Genomic DNA, 13,853 nt, shown 5'->3' on the forward strand with positions numbered 1-13,853 from the left:
CCACCACTAAACATGGACTGCCACTTTCATGCTCAAAATATATTAACCGTGCTGCTACAGTGAACATTGTTGTTTGGTTCTGAAATTGCAGCATTGACAGATATTTTTGACAGGGCTGAAAAATATTTGAAAATGTCTGCCTACAGACCTCACCACACTGATATCTGTTTTGAAGCTTAATATTAAGTAATCAGTCCCCCCCCCCCAATCTATCTACAGGTAAACATCTCTATCTATACATCAGCCTGTCAATCTGACAATCCATCTTAACATATCAGTACCATTCATCCATCCATACATTCACGTAAACATTCATTAATCCACCCATCCATGTATCCATCCAGGCAGTGAGCTGTTCTCCCCCGGGGGAGTCTCAGCTGCCTCCTGCCGCCCTCAGACATGTTTTAATGGTGAGCCTGAACTATATAGACTCCCCTGGCTCTCCTGCACACACACACACACACACACACACACACACACACACACACATCAAACACTGCATAAAATTGCATGTATGTCAGCAGTGATGACCTAACCAATGCCTCTGCCACATTTATATTTCCATAGCCTCCCCCTTTCCCTTAATATTCATATGCCATTTCTTTATTCAAATACTAATTTCTACCAGCACATAAAACCTCTTTGTTCCTTCTTTTTCATCTTAATCCCTGTAAACACTGGTTATTTTCCCTCTGTAGCATTGTCTTTTGTCTTGTTCTCTTTTGTTCCTTATCTCTCTGCCCACCAGTCACTTCCTACTCTTTTTCCATTTTTTCTTCTTCTTTAACAGCACCCCTACTCTGCCCTATCCCTCTTTTTCCATTGTTTTAACTCATTTTCACATTTGCAGAATGTCATTTCAGTAATGTCATGCCGCCCTGTACGGATGTCTTTGTGTAGATGTGAGTCATGTGAGGACAGTATGGGTGTGACAGAAAGAGGCAGACTCAGAGAGAGAGGAAGAAGTTAAAAATGATCAGCACAGATGGAAGGACACCTGGTCTGTAATGGTGTTTTCAGATGCTCTCTTTCATGCCCTCATGCAAGCGCACACACAGTTACTTCAGAGAAGCAAACCCGGGAACAACATGAAGGACCATCCTCCTCCTCCCATGGTGCAATGGAGGCAGAGTGATGAATGAGATGGGGAGAAATGGGAGAGAGATAAAACGACAATAGGGAGCCATGGAGGCAGGTCCAAAAGGGAGAAGAGGGGAGTCAGAGAGAGAGAAAGTGGGGGACATACAGGGAGTGGTTCACACATTTGGCAAGTGACTAGCTGTGATAAATCCAGCAGAGGGAGTTTATCTGTGTTCAGTTGTATGTTTGCATGTGGTGAGTGTGGTCCTGTACAGCTACAGGGGCAGACTGGGAGATATGTATTTAGGCCAAGAGGCGCTCATAGTCCACCTCAGGGGTTGTGGCTGGACCCGAACCTGAACTGCGTTAGGATTCTTGTGATGCTGCGTTTGAAGTCCAGCATATATTTAAATACAGTCACAGAACCCACATAGCAAAGGGGAAAAAAGAGGAAAGATGTAAGGTGTCAACCATGTAACCTTGAATGTGATGCAGTAAAGAGCATTTAACTAATTTTTGACTAAAAAGGAACAGAAATGGGCGCCTGGGTAGCTCACCTGGTAGAGCAGGCGCCCACATATAGAGGTTTACTCCTTGCTGCAATGGCCACAGGTTTGACTCCGCCCTGCAGCCCTCTGCTGCATGTCATTCCCCCTCTCTCTTCCCTTTTATGTCTTCAGCTGTCCTACATAAATAAAGGCCTAAAAATTATCTTTAAAAAAAAAAAGGAACAGAATCAAATTGTATTCCTACCCTCTAAAATGGCCCACAGAGGGCCCTCAGAGTGTGGATGGACCCAGGCCAGCTGACAGTCTTGCCTTGGCCCGGGACGAGATCTTAGATGGGCCCCCCCCTCGCGGCCAGATCTCTCCTTTTCCCTTGCTCTTCCTCTCCTCACATCTCTCACTGAAATTAAGTGTGTAATCAGTCTCTGATCCATCCTGCTCAGACTCTCCGACAGGGCAGCGAGCCCCCCGCATCACTCTCTCTCTCTCTCTCTCTCTCTCTCTCTCTCTCTCTCTCTCTCTCTCTCTCTCTATCTCTCTCTCTTCTCTCTCACCGGTAGCCTGACTCTGTCCCTCCGTTGCGAGGCAGCGGGCCCCTCCCGCATCACTCTCTCTGTCACCTGACTGCATCTGGATCTCTCTCTGTCTCATCCTCTCTGACGGAGCTACCAAACTCAACTCTTTCTGTAAAAGAGAACGTGTTGTGTCAGGCTTTTATACAAGCTAATGGACGTTAACATGAGAGCTGGCCTGTTACGTTACGTTACATGACTCGTAAACGTTGGCTGCGCTGGTTCTTACCTTGCTCTACGTTGACAGTTCCAGCTTCACCGTCACCACATTTTTTTAAATATTTGTTTAGAAAATCTCTACGGCCTCTATTTTCTTCTTCTCTTTTCTTTCCTTTTCCGAGCACCGGACTTGTGCTGACCGGACATTTTGAGCGTACTGAACTTCAAATCAAGTGACAATATCAAATTTTGATCAGTGGCCAAACCATTTTTATGTTGGGGGTGGGGGGGTTCTTGACCACCATTTCCAGGACAATTAGGAAGAAAACAAATAAAACGCTTTTATGTAATTCAAATATTATGCTACATATTTTTTTCCACAAATAGGCCTATTTAAAAAAAAGATTTTTAATTCTTCCATAATTTAATGAGGGCCCAGTTCTGGGCCCCCCACCCTACTGTGGGCCCGGGACAACAGACCCGTTTGTCCCCCCCTATCGGCGGGCGTGGATGGACCCCTCATCTACAGTCCATGGAGAGAAATAGAGCAAAACCTCACTGGAAGTCTAAGACTGCAAGACCTTGCCTTTGTAGGTGTGTGTCCAAAAAAGTACACACTTAATGTCTGGTAACAAACCTTTTGTTTATAACCAGTGGAGTGACAGAGGCATTTATAATGTAAACCAGCTATTCAATGAGAAAGGTATGTTGAGTTTTGAAGGCCTGAGAGCTAGTTTTGAGGTCATCCTTCTTCTTGTATCTGGGCTTAAGATCAGCCCTAAAATGTTATGGAGTGCCATGGGGGAACAGTCTTGAGGCGCACCCAGTCATTAAATAGTTTGTTGATTTTCCTGTGAGAGGATTAGCGTCCAAGATCTATGCTAAACTGAAGCAAGTATTCATAGGAGAACTCCCAATAGCAAGGAAATGGGAGCGAGAGCTGAGCCCTGAGAGGAACGTAATTAATTGGGAGAAGAAAATGATAGCTCAACGCTTTTCAACATCAAACTATCTTTTAAAGGACTTATTCTGATATCATGTAACAGTAGACTCCATAGGCCTAAATGGCTTAAGGTCGCTGCAGCCCCACTTGAGTGTGAAATTATTACATAAGAATGTGTTTTTGAAAAGTAAACTTTGGTATCAACATGTCAATAATGCAAGTTTTATTTACTTCAAGTGAAGAAAAAATGAAGGCTTCAAGCCGCAATGAGAAGGACTCAAGGGGGGATTCATGGTGAATTTTCAAACAATACATTAGTTCTCAGAAGAGACAGGGCAGTACAGCCCAGCAGGCAAACACACAGCAAAGCCCATTACCAGCAGTTCAAATGAGGTTCCTGACACCATGCATGTCAATGAGGAGATGCTGAAGCCCAAGTGTGTAAAACACACTCAAATACAGAAACACGTGCTGTACATACACACAGAGCAAATAACCAAGAACACACACACACATATATGAAAATCTGTTAACTCACAAAAATACCAACAATTATATGCACACTATCTAATTATATTCACTTATGAGTAGCTTCACTACAATGTAGCCTACAGTTGTCATTAACATTTCAAACATGTAAAATATGCAAACACCTCGCCACGCTATGGGGGCAAGTAGCTCTGCTCATTTAACACACTCCTCCAGTTGCTCAGACGGAACTGTTTTTTCATCGGTCAGTGTTCCACGACCACAGCTTTACGAAAACAAACATCTTGTCAACAACGTGCACTTTCACATTTACATTAACACACACGAAGATAAAAAATAGCACAGCCAATGCAGCTAAGGAAAACCAATTTCAGAAAAACATCTCACACATGAAAGATGGTATCAATGAACATTTTCTGCTCCCATCATCTTTCCTGACCCTTGGATAGAGTGTCCAGCCTTGTGCCCAGCAAAACCAATCTGTTCTTATTTCATTTCATCCCAATCTATTCTTTTGCTTGGGTGAACTGACCATAGTGCATGTGTGTGTGCGTGCGTGCGTGCGTGCATGCGTCCATCCATCACACCGGTGGAGGTATATGTGCAGGTCCTCAGAATATGAGGTAATAAATCACATCATACTGCCTTAGATTAGAGCCACATCGATCTGGTCTCAGCTCTGACAAACAGCCTGACCTAGAATACATCCACCTGGACAGGGCACGTGCACACACACACAAAATCTCTTCTTTCACTACATTTCCACCACTCCACACAGCACCCCCTCTCGCGAGTGTACACTACCACATACACACATACCAGGAATATTTACTGAGAACCGCAGTCTCACACAGAGCGGTCCCTGTGCAGTAAACATCCAAGGTGGGATGATTTTCCCCGTGGGTGGCTGTTAATTTGTATGCTCCTTTCACTGTCCATCACCTCCGCTGCCCCCGTCCACGAAAGCAAACATTCATCCAGCACTCAGTTTGACATTCTCGGGATATTATACATATTTCTATCTGTGCGTGTGTCTTCTCTTTATTGGCTACATCCACTCATTTCATTTATTAATGCTGTGTATCGTCCCAATCAATGGTCGGTGGAGGGATCAAGGTCTTTGCCCGAGGGGAGAAAGAGAGAATGGAAAAGGCTGTGAGATGTGCAGCGTTCACAGAATCATTAAGTCTGAGCTCAGGCCTCTGAGTGTATGTCTGTGTGTATGTGTGTGAATTGTGCTTAACAAGTAATCATTAGCACTAGATATGCAGTGAGGGTGTCAGAGTGTTATCCAGGTATTGTTTGAAGATCCCGAGCTGTCTACCCTGGAGAAAATCAAAGCCCTGAACATCTAAAGTATGTGTATGTATAAGCGTGTGTGTGTGTGTGTGTGTGTGTGTGTGTGTGTGTGTGTGTGTGTGTGTGTGTGTGTGTGTGTGTGTGTGTGTGTGTGTGTGTGCAGGTGACAAGCCTTCTCCTACCATTACACCACACATAGCAGACAGAAATATACGCTCCAGTAAAACTACAGTCAGGTTGTTGAAACTTTTCCACCACCACTGTTTTATAATGTGAAACATATGGCAGGGAGGACAAATAATTTCAATATTTGATTTAATAAGTAAAAGAAACTGCTTTGCAATTTTAACGCTGTTCTTCAAAATGAGAAACAAAATGAGTGTGGATATTTATTTGAAATTGAATAAATATCTACATCTTGCAGCAGCTAACGTGATACAGCAATTAAACCATAGCTAACACACACTGTGAATTTGATGTAGGGTCCCTTGCTGACTCTGCTACACTTTGCCTTCTTTGTCAAAGCAATGAGTCAGCCACTAAAGAATAGTTCAACATTTTGAGAAATATGTGTATTCACTTTCTTGTCGAGAGTTAGATGAGAAGATTGATACCACTCTCATGTTTGTACGTTTAACACTTAAAGGTCCCATGACATGGTGCTCTTTGGATGCTTTTATATAGGCCTTAGTGGTCCCATATTACTGTATCTGAAGTCTCTTTCCCGAAATTCAGCCTTGGTGCAGAATTACAGCCACTAGAGCCAGTCCCACAATGAGCTTTCCTTAGTATGTGCCATTTCTGTGTCTGTAGCTATTGAGGAAGAGGGGGGGGGGGGGCAAGGTGGAGGGTTGGGGTGTGGCCTTGACCAACTGCCACTTTGCTCGTTTGAAAGTCATGATGTCTCTCTCTCTCATGGGTGGGCCAAATTCTCTGGGCGGGCAAAGCAGAGAAAGGGGAGGTAACCTTGCTCCTTATGACCTCATAAGGAGAAGATTCCAGATCGCCCCATCTGAGCTTTCATTTTCTCAAAGGCAGAGCAGGATACCCAGGGCTCGGTTTACACCTATCGCCATTTCTAGCCACTGGGGGACCATAGGCAGGCTGAGGGAACGCATAGTAATGTTAAAAAAAACTCCTAAAGTGAAATTTTCATGCCATGGGACCTTTAAAGCTGTAGGTAAGATTGTGAAGAGCCAGGACTTTGCCAACAAATTTGAACATCGACAACTTCTCAGTCCCTCCCCCCTTTCTGCTGCAGCCCAAACCGTCTCCTAAGCCCCTCCCACACAAGGGAGTTTGACAGAACTGCCGGCTGGCATGTCAGACAACATTTTCAATAACTAAACACTAACACAATGTTTACTCACCAACCGTAAAACGATGCTAACTAGCAGGCTAGCTGTAGCCATTTCAGCATCATATCAGACCGACCACTGTGCAAACGTTACTATTATCCTCACCAACGTAGCTTTGTGGACTTTTGACTACTAATAACCAAGTGAAAGATAAATCATTTATGGTAATTATGTTACCTGTCGAGAAGAAATGTGGCTACATCTGCATCGTTCTTCAGATCTTTAAAATCACGGAGCTCACGCCACCTCTGAAAAGCCACTCCAATATTCACCCAAGTTTAGGGAAACCTTTCTGCAGCTCGTGCGCAGGGAGGGGGGAGGGGAGAACGCTTTTATATGCGTGTGCATGCATGAGCAGTGATTGACAGGCAGATAGACACCCCCTATGGCCCTGATTGGAGAAAATCAACAGGGAGCGGTGGAATTTTGCCAATCGCACTACAGGCTGTAGGTGGTACCAGAGGAGCTGGATTTTTTTTATATTACATAATTCATGTAGTTCTACTGGAACATAGGGTCAGTTTCAGCAAATATGACAGAAAGTTAGTTTTATAAGACTTACCTACTGCATCTTTAATTCAATTCAATTCAATTTTGCATTTAACCAGTATCATAAAAAACAGCCAAAAATAAACACCATCGTAGATAGCGCCGCCCTGATGGCATTAAAGAGAATCTACAAGAAAGAACATGGCCAGAACTACCCATGAATCTCTTAGCTTTCTGGACTACCAGTTTCTTCCAGAGGGAGCTCAGGTCTGGTAACTGAAGTCCAGTGATCTTAGAGCATCATGTTAATGAGGCTATTCTTGCTTTTCACAGGCAACCCATACAACCAGCAAATGAATGAAAAAGTTACAAGACTTTCGATAAAGGAATGATAAAAGCTACATAAAATGTCCTCAGAGACATTAAAAGAGTTCAGCTTCTGCATCAAGTGAATTCTTTGTTGTCCTTGTTTGACAATTGACTCTGTATTTTTATCAAATTTAAGATTAATGTCGAATATGGTTCCCAGGTATTTATATGAGTCAACGATTTCAACATTTCCACCATGCACGATGCTGGCGTGAGGCTTGAGACAATTCTTCCTTAGATCAATAATTAATTCTTTAGTTGTTGTTACATTGAGGTCAAGGTAGTTGTCATCACACCACTGAACATGAAGCTACATCCAGCTAGCTTAGCTTAGCACAAACACTGGAAACAGAGGGAAACAGTTAGCCTGGCTCTGTCCAAAGGTATAAAAACACTCTGCCTACCAGCACAACTAAAGCTCACTTATTACCATGTTATATGTTGTTTGCTGCTGGCTGGTTAGCTACATGTGAGAGGGATATCAAACTTATCATCTAACTCTCGGCAAGAAAACAAATATAAATATTGTTGAATTATTCCTCTAAAGAGAAACACAACCTTGTCTTTTATATCATCAATCATATATAGTTAGGTTATTTGTTTTGACATGCGCACTGGAGCTTGAATTTTGCCTAATATCCAATGTTTTCTGGTGAGCAACAGCTGAACAGTACAAGACCTACAGAGACAGCCGGCTGGACGAGTGACCAATGAAGTTTTTCTGGAGGTGGGAGGGTTGACCAATGAGAGAGCAGGACTGATTGAAGGTGATTTACGTTCCTGACATCTTTAACCAAATTACCCGGCATCCCTTGCGGTGTGATTACTTTGATGCACAGTCTCGATGCTTGTGTGTAAAGTGTGTGTGTGTGTGTGTGTGTGTGTGTGTGTGTGTTATTTCACTTTTCCCAAAGCAACCAATCATGCAGAACTGGAAGATGGATTTGGACACAACAAGTGAGATTCAAAACTCCCAAACCGGAAAAGAAAAACATCTGTTTTTCAGATTGTCTGTGATAGTCTGATATCTGCTATCTCTGGCAGTTATCACAGTTAGCATGGCCACTGACCTGCCGGCGAGGCTTAGAAAACATGTTCAGGATTTTATGGAGTAATCTCATCGATCGCTAGCCAAGGCTGCTGTCAGGACAATCCAGAAGATTTTCCCAGCATGTGTTTGAATTTAAGAGAATCTAACAAGCTTGTGTTTACATTTTCTACCACTGCAAAACAATTTTACACAAAATGCCTAACAATCTGAAGTCCAATACATATTAACTACACTGTGAGGAAAATACAATAAAACTGTCAGTGCTGACATACATTTAAATAGCTGGCTTGCTGGTGACTACTAGTGTCTTTTTCCCTAACCTAAACTAAACCAGTGGCCTAAAGATTTTGAAATGAGCTGAGGAAATTAGCAGTCAGAAATATGTCATTGTTCCCTTTGGAATTAATATACAACCATATCCCATCAAGCTATCACCTTACAAATTGCTATTAAATTCAGAATATATATTAAGGTACAATGTGAGGATTCTTTGTGGTTCACTGTGAGATGTCTCTCTACTGACACCAGCACAGTTTCTATTAGAGCTAACAGGCTCATCTGACTAGAAGCCTGCATGATCCATCAGTTCATTTCAGCCACTCTGCTCTCTCAGCCCTGCTCTTAAAGACAGATAGTGGGAGACTGTCTCATTTCACGCTTGCAGGAGTTAATGCTATTAAACTAGACACACAGATACACTCAAATGTGCACACATTCAAACACACACACACACACACACACAAGATGTAGCTGCTATCAGATTGCCCGAACAACAGAAACCTCTGAGATAAAGAGCAGCTTTCCTGTTCCAGTGATACACTGCCATGTTCAGCCTCTAGATGATGTGTTTGAGTGTGTGGGTGGCTGGTTGAACCTTTGTGTGTGAGTACACATTGCACCTGCACTGTGACTGACGCAGGACCAATTCCTCAGTGATCCTATTACAAGGGTCAGACAAGCAAGGGTTGTGTTTGTGATAGAGAGGATCATCTGTGACCTGCTGTTAGTTAGCAGCATTCTCTATCACTGTGGCATGTTATTATCTGGCTAGGTCCCATGTTACATTACTCATACACACACACACACACACACACACACACACACACACACACACACACACACACACACACACACACACACACACACACACACGTACACATGCACGCAAAAACACACACGCAAACACAGATTTGTCTTGTTATTTTTGTGAAGACACTCCATTGACTGCATCTGTTGTTTATTTTATGCATCTGTTCTATATTGTACACCCTTATTTGAGCTTTTGCCGAGAGTTAGAAGAGAAGATTGATATCACTCCTTTATTTGGAGCAAAAATATTGTTAGCTTAGCCTAGCATAATAACTAAAAACAAGCAGAAACAGCTACACTGGCTCTGTCCAAAGGGAAAAACAGCACATCTAAACCTCACTAATTGGCATGTAATGTATTGTTTGTGTAATCCCTTTAAAAACTGAAATGTAGAAATGTCAATTTGTGATTTTAGGAGGAGTTACGTGCTGGGACTATTTATTGACCAGGCACAGTGATTACTCTCTGCTGTTTGCCTGGCAACTTCATAGTGATGACGAGACTCAAAGAAGTCACTGCAAAGTCACAAGCCACTTAAAGATGTGAGGACTTGCCATAATACCTCCAATATCCTCACTCAAAAAAACTTTTAAAACTCAAAAGAAGTGCAAGAAGAACAAACCCCCTCTCAAACTCCCCTTTTACTTAATAAGATTATGTGCGCAGTCAAATAAAAAAATCATGATTAGTAACCTTTTGTGGGCTTGGGAATGTGCCACTATAGCTAAAAGGTAAGTCCACATTGCTGGTCATACGCACACAGATCCCCACACAATTTAAAAACAGTTTTGAATGGCAGTAAAACAAGATCCCTTAAGAATTACACTGGATGTGGCACTGTGTACACAATGTACTGCCAACTAGTCTTTATCTCTATGCAAACCTTCCCTCCGTGTACCTTGTTATTCCTGTGCAGTGTCAACCTGCCTGCCTGCCTGACAGTGGAGCACAATTCAGCCAGTCTAGTTAGCTCAAACTGATCACGTACTGTATACTTACACACAGACACACATATCCACATACATTGCAAGTGCAAACACATATACAGAAACAGTATGATAAACATTCAATAAACCATGGCGTTAAAACCAAGGTGCAAACATTGCATAAATTGATCTGTGTCCATGCATTTTATCAGTAAATGTGTTTGTATTTCACTCATTTCACTTTAGTGGGGAAAATGCAAAGTTACACATCCTGCATACAATTTGTGCCAAAATATTATCTGTAAAATGAAGCTGTATAAACTGTAAGCTGTAAAATTCACTGTATTTATTTATGGTTTGTCTGTACCTTATTGTGTGGTAGTGGTAGTCTTTTTCCACATCTACACTGCAACAAGTGTAAGAGCAAACAACTTCAGAAAGAGAGAACATGAACATTTAAAGGGATAACTGAGGAAAATAGTCATTTGTGTATGTGTCTGTCTCTGAAGCTGTATCAGTGGGGTTTGGAACAGGTTATGCCTTCCCTCCTCATATTTCTCCTCAGGCCCCTTGTTTATTTGCTGCTTGTACCGGCACCTGAGAGCAGATTATTGTTTAGGAGACTTGCAGCAGAACAGGCAGAGTAAGAAGATCTCTCCTCTGCTCTCATCTAATCAAATTTGATGTTTCCAAACACACAGCAGCTGGCTAAAGGCACAGCGATGATACCATAGGAACAAAGCCCACGCTTGTTGTTGGAGACCTTCCTAAGCTTCTCCAATTCCTGCCTCAATTTAGCATTCTCTCCCTGAAGCTTAACTCTGGGAAACAACAAGAACGCAATTTAACAGGCTGACACTGTGAGGGTGTGCTTAGGTGTGTATGTGTATTACCCTCAAAATTGTTCACGCTCATCCTCTGTGGGCTGAAGGGGGCAAGTCTCCCATGATCCCACATTTACTCTGCAGCAACACAGCAAAGGTAATTCAAACAAGACACAGTATAAACAACCCTTTGAAAACAGCTTGGAAAATCTTTCTCCATCTTTTTAGAAAGATGCATTATGTTCAAATATGTACAGAAGTAAACGATATAGTTGACGTTTGCTGTTCTGGGGTTAGTTGAGTTTTCTCAGTTGCCTAATTTGTTCATCATCCTGTAAAAGACATTTTTAAATACATATTTTTTTACATGTGCTACACAATTTGTAAAATAACTACATAGATGTTGGGGGTCAATATAGGATTGGGTAGTAGATATGCTACCACTTTTTAGCTTTTATGTATTATTAAAACATAAGCATTTTCTTTCTTCGTGTGAATGAAATAATGGGGGGAAGGGCTGATTGCTTTGATACACATGTGTACATCAAATGTAGAGATCACTTCACTTCAGTCAGAACTGCAAAGGTCCTTTCATCACTTTGACCTATGCAGCTCTCACTTTCATCTTACGCTAATGAGGGGCTCATTAATTTCTAATCAAAGGATCTCGATTTAGTGCAGGTCCATTGAGGATATTCAGCCCTCCAAATGCAGAAAATGGATGGGGTCATCACATTTAAACAATACATCTAAAGACCAGTGGGCATACATGGTGCTCACATAAACACACAATGTGCAGGTGATTGTGTCTCAAAACATTATGGCAATCAAATGTATTGAATTCTATACAGCCGAGACTGAGGTGAAGAAAATAAGAAATGAGGGAGAAAAAGATGGAATGGTATGAAGACTGAAAAGAGAGCGGCCTTGTGTCGAAGCATGGCAAAAAAAATTCACTCGAACATCTGGAAAGAAGACACTATCTCACTGTGTGTGTGTGTGTGTGTGTGTGTGTGTGTGTGTGTGTGTGTGTGTGTGTGTGTGTGTGTGTGTGTGTGTGTGTGTGTGTGTGTGTGTGTGTGTGTGTGTGTGTGAGAGTTTTTGTGCACGTGCATGCAGGAATGGCCGTTCCGCCACGTTCCAGATAATTCCACACAGGCGGGTCCACACACTCTCCCTCTAATACTCCCGTCCACAGCTCGACTAACACACCATCGGTCACTCTAGTCTGTGCTTGTGTGTAACTGTCCAGACTCAGTGAAACAGACGACTGCGCTTGTCTGTCATAGGCTGTTTAACAAGAAATTCTGCCTCCAGACTCTCAATCTGCAGCTGCTAAGAGCCAGACGAGCAAACCACAAGTTTTATCAGTAAAAAACACACTCAGCCTATCAGCCAAACCAATCATATCTCTACAGACTTCTACCTCGACTCTGAACCATTAAAACATCTTATAAAAGTAGTCGTGCCATTGTAACAGCAGAATATTAAAATAAATCCTATGAGAAGTTGTGTTTCAGGATGATTTGATAATCTAATCATAATCACAGTTGATCTATTATTACAAGTATCTAATCAAGGGAAAGAGTTACAGTATAATGTGCTCCCATTTGCCTTCAGCATTGAATAAGAGAGAAAATAGTATTTAAAAAAATCAAGGGTTAGATGAACAGAAAAAGATATGTATGGACAAAACAAAGAAGCCAGAACAATAACTTTCAAGACAAGTAGCTTATTAGGAATCAAAATAGTTAGAATAATAGTTACAGAGCATTGATTTTTACAGTAGCATACAGTAAATGTATTGACAATTCTTGTAATATATTTAAATGTTTTTAAAAGCATGACAGTCCAATCATGTTTTGCTGTCAAGACTTTCAGCTGAATAACATCTAGGGTATTTTTCACTATGTGGGACAGACCATACCACTGTACAGCCAACAATGTCACTCTTACACTCATCCGGTAATCAAAGGCCTGACCCTGTTAGAACCACTGTGTCTGCATAATATCAAATTCGGTTCAAACAAAAGGCCAGGTGCACATACAGGAAAAAAATATTCAATTCTATCTTATTCAATATTCAATTCTTAAACCAGAGACAACAAAGGTCTATATGAGACGAAAGATAGCGGCTACAGTTATCCATTTGTGTCACAGTGCCATCTAGCATCAAAATGAAGAACTGCAAGACATTTTCTGCAGTCAATTGATAACAAACATGTTTGTTCTTAAAACTGTAAAACTGAAAATTCTGAAAATTCTTAACATAATGCAGTTCAACAGGATGACATACTGCATTAACGTTTGTTGGGATGAATCCAGCAAAGCGACATGTTGTTCCATACAATTTTAAATTGTTCAGTGTTACATTATAGAGTGGAGTGGAAATCTGTACAATCTAATATATTATACTGCAATAGCCCTGTAATACATAGTAACTGACTAAAAACAACTAATGTTCCATTTTTGTAGATGCTGTGTTAGAAACATGCTCCTTCAACTCTGTGTTCATTTCATGGCTAGTTTGTGGTGGTGTTGTTTTATTAGAATACATTATATTGTACTGGCCCCCTGTTTTTTTGTCCACTACTTGTGCTTAAGTGGGTAAAGATGTATATTTTACCACCTAAGACACACCTGCTGGAGCTGTTAATGCATGCAGCACACTGTAGTGACATAACTGTACAGTCAGGAGC

The sequence above is a fragment of the Perca fluviatilis genome, chromosome 6 (assembly GCF_010015445.1).
Source record: "Perca fluviatilis chromosome 6, GENO_Pfluv_1.0, whole genome shotgun sequence".
Lineage (NCBI taxonomy): Eukaryota > Metazoa > Chordata > Actinopteri > Perciformes > Percidae > Perca > Perca fluviatilis.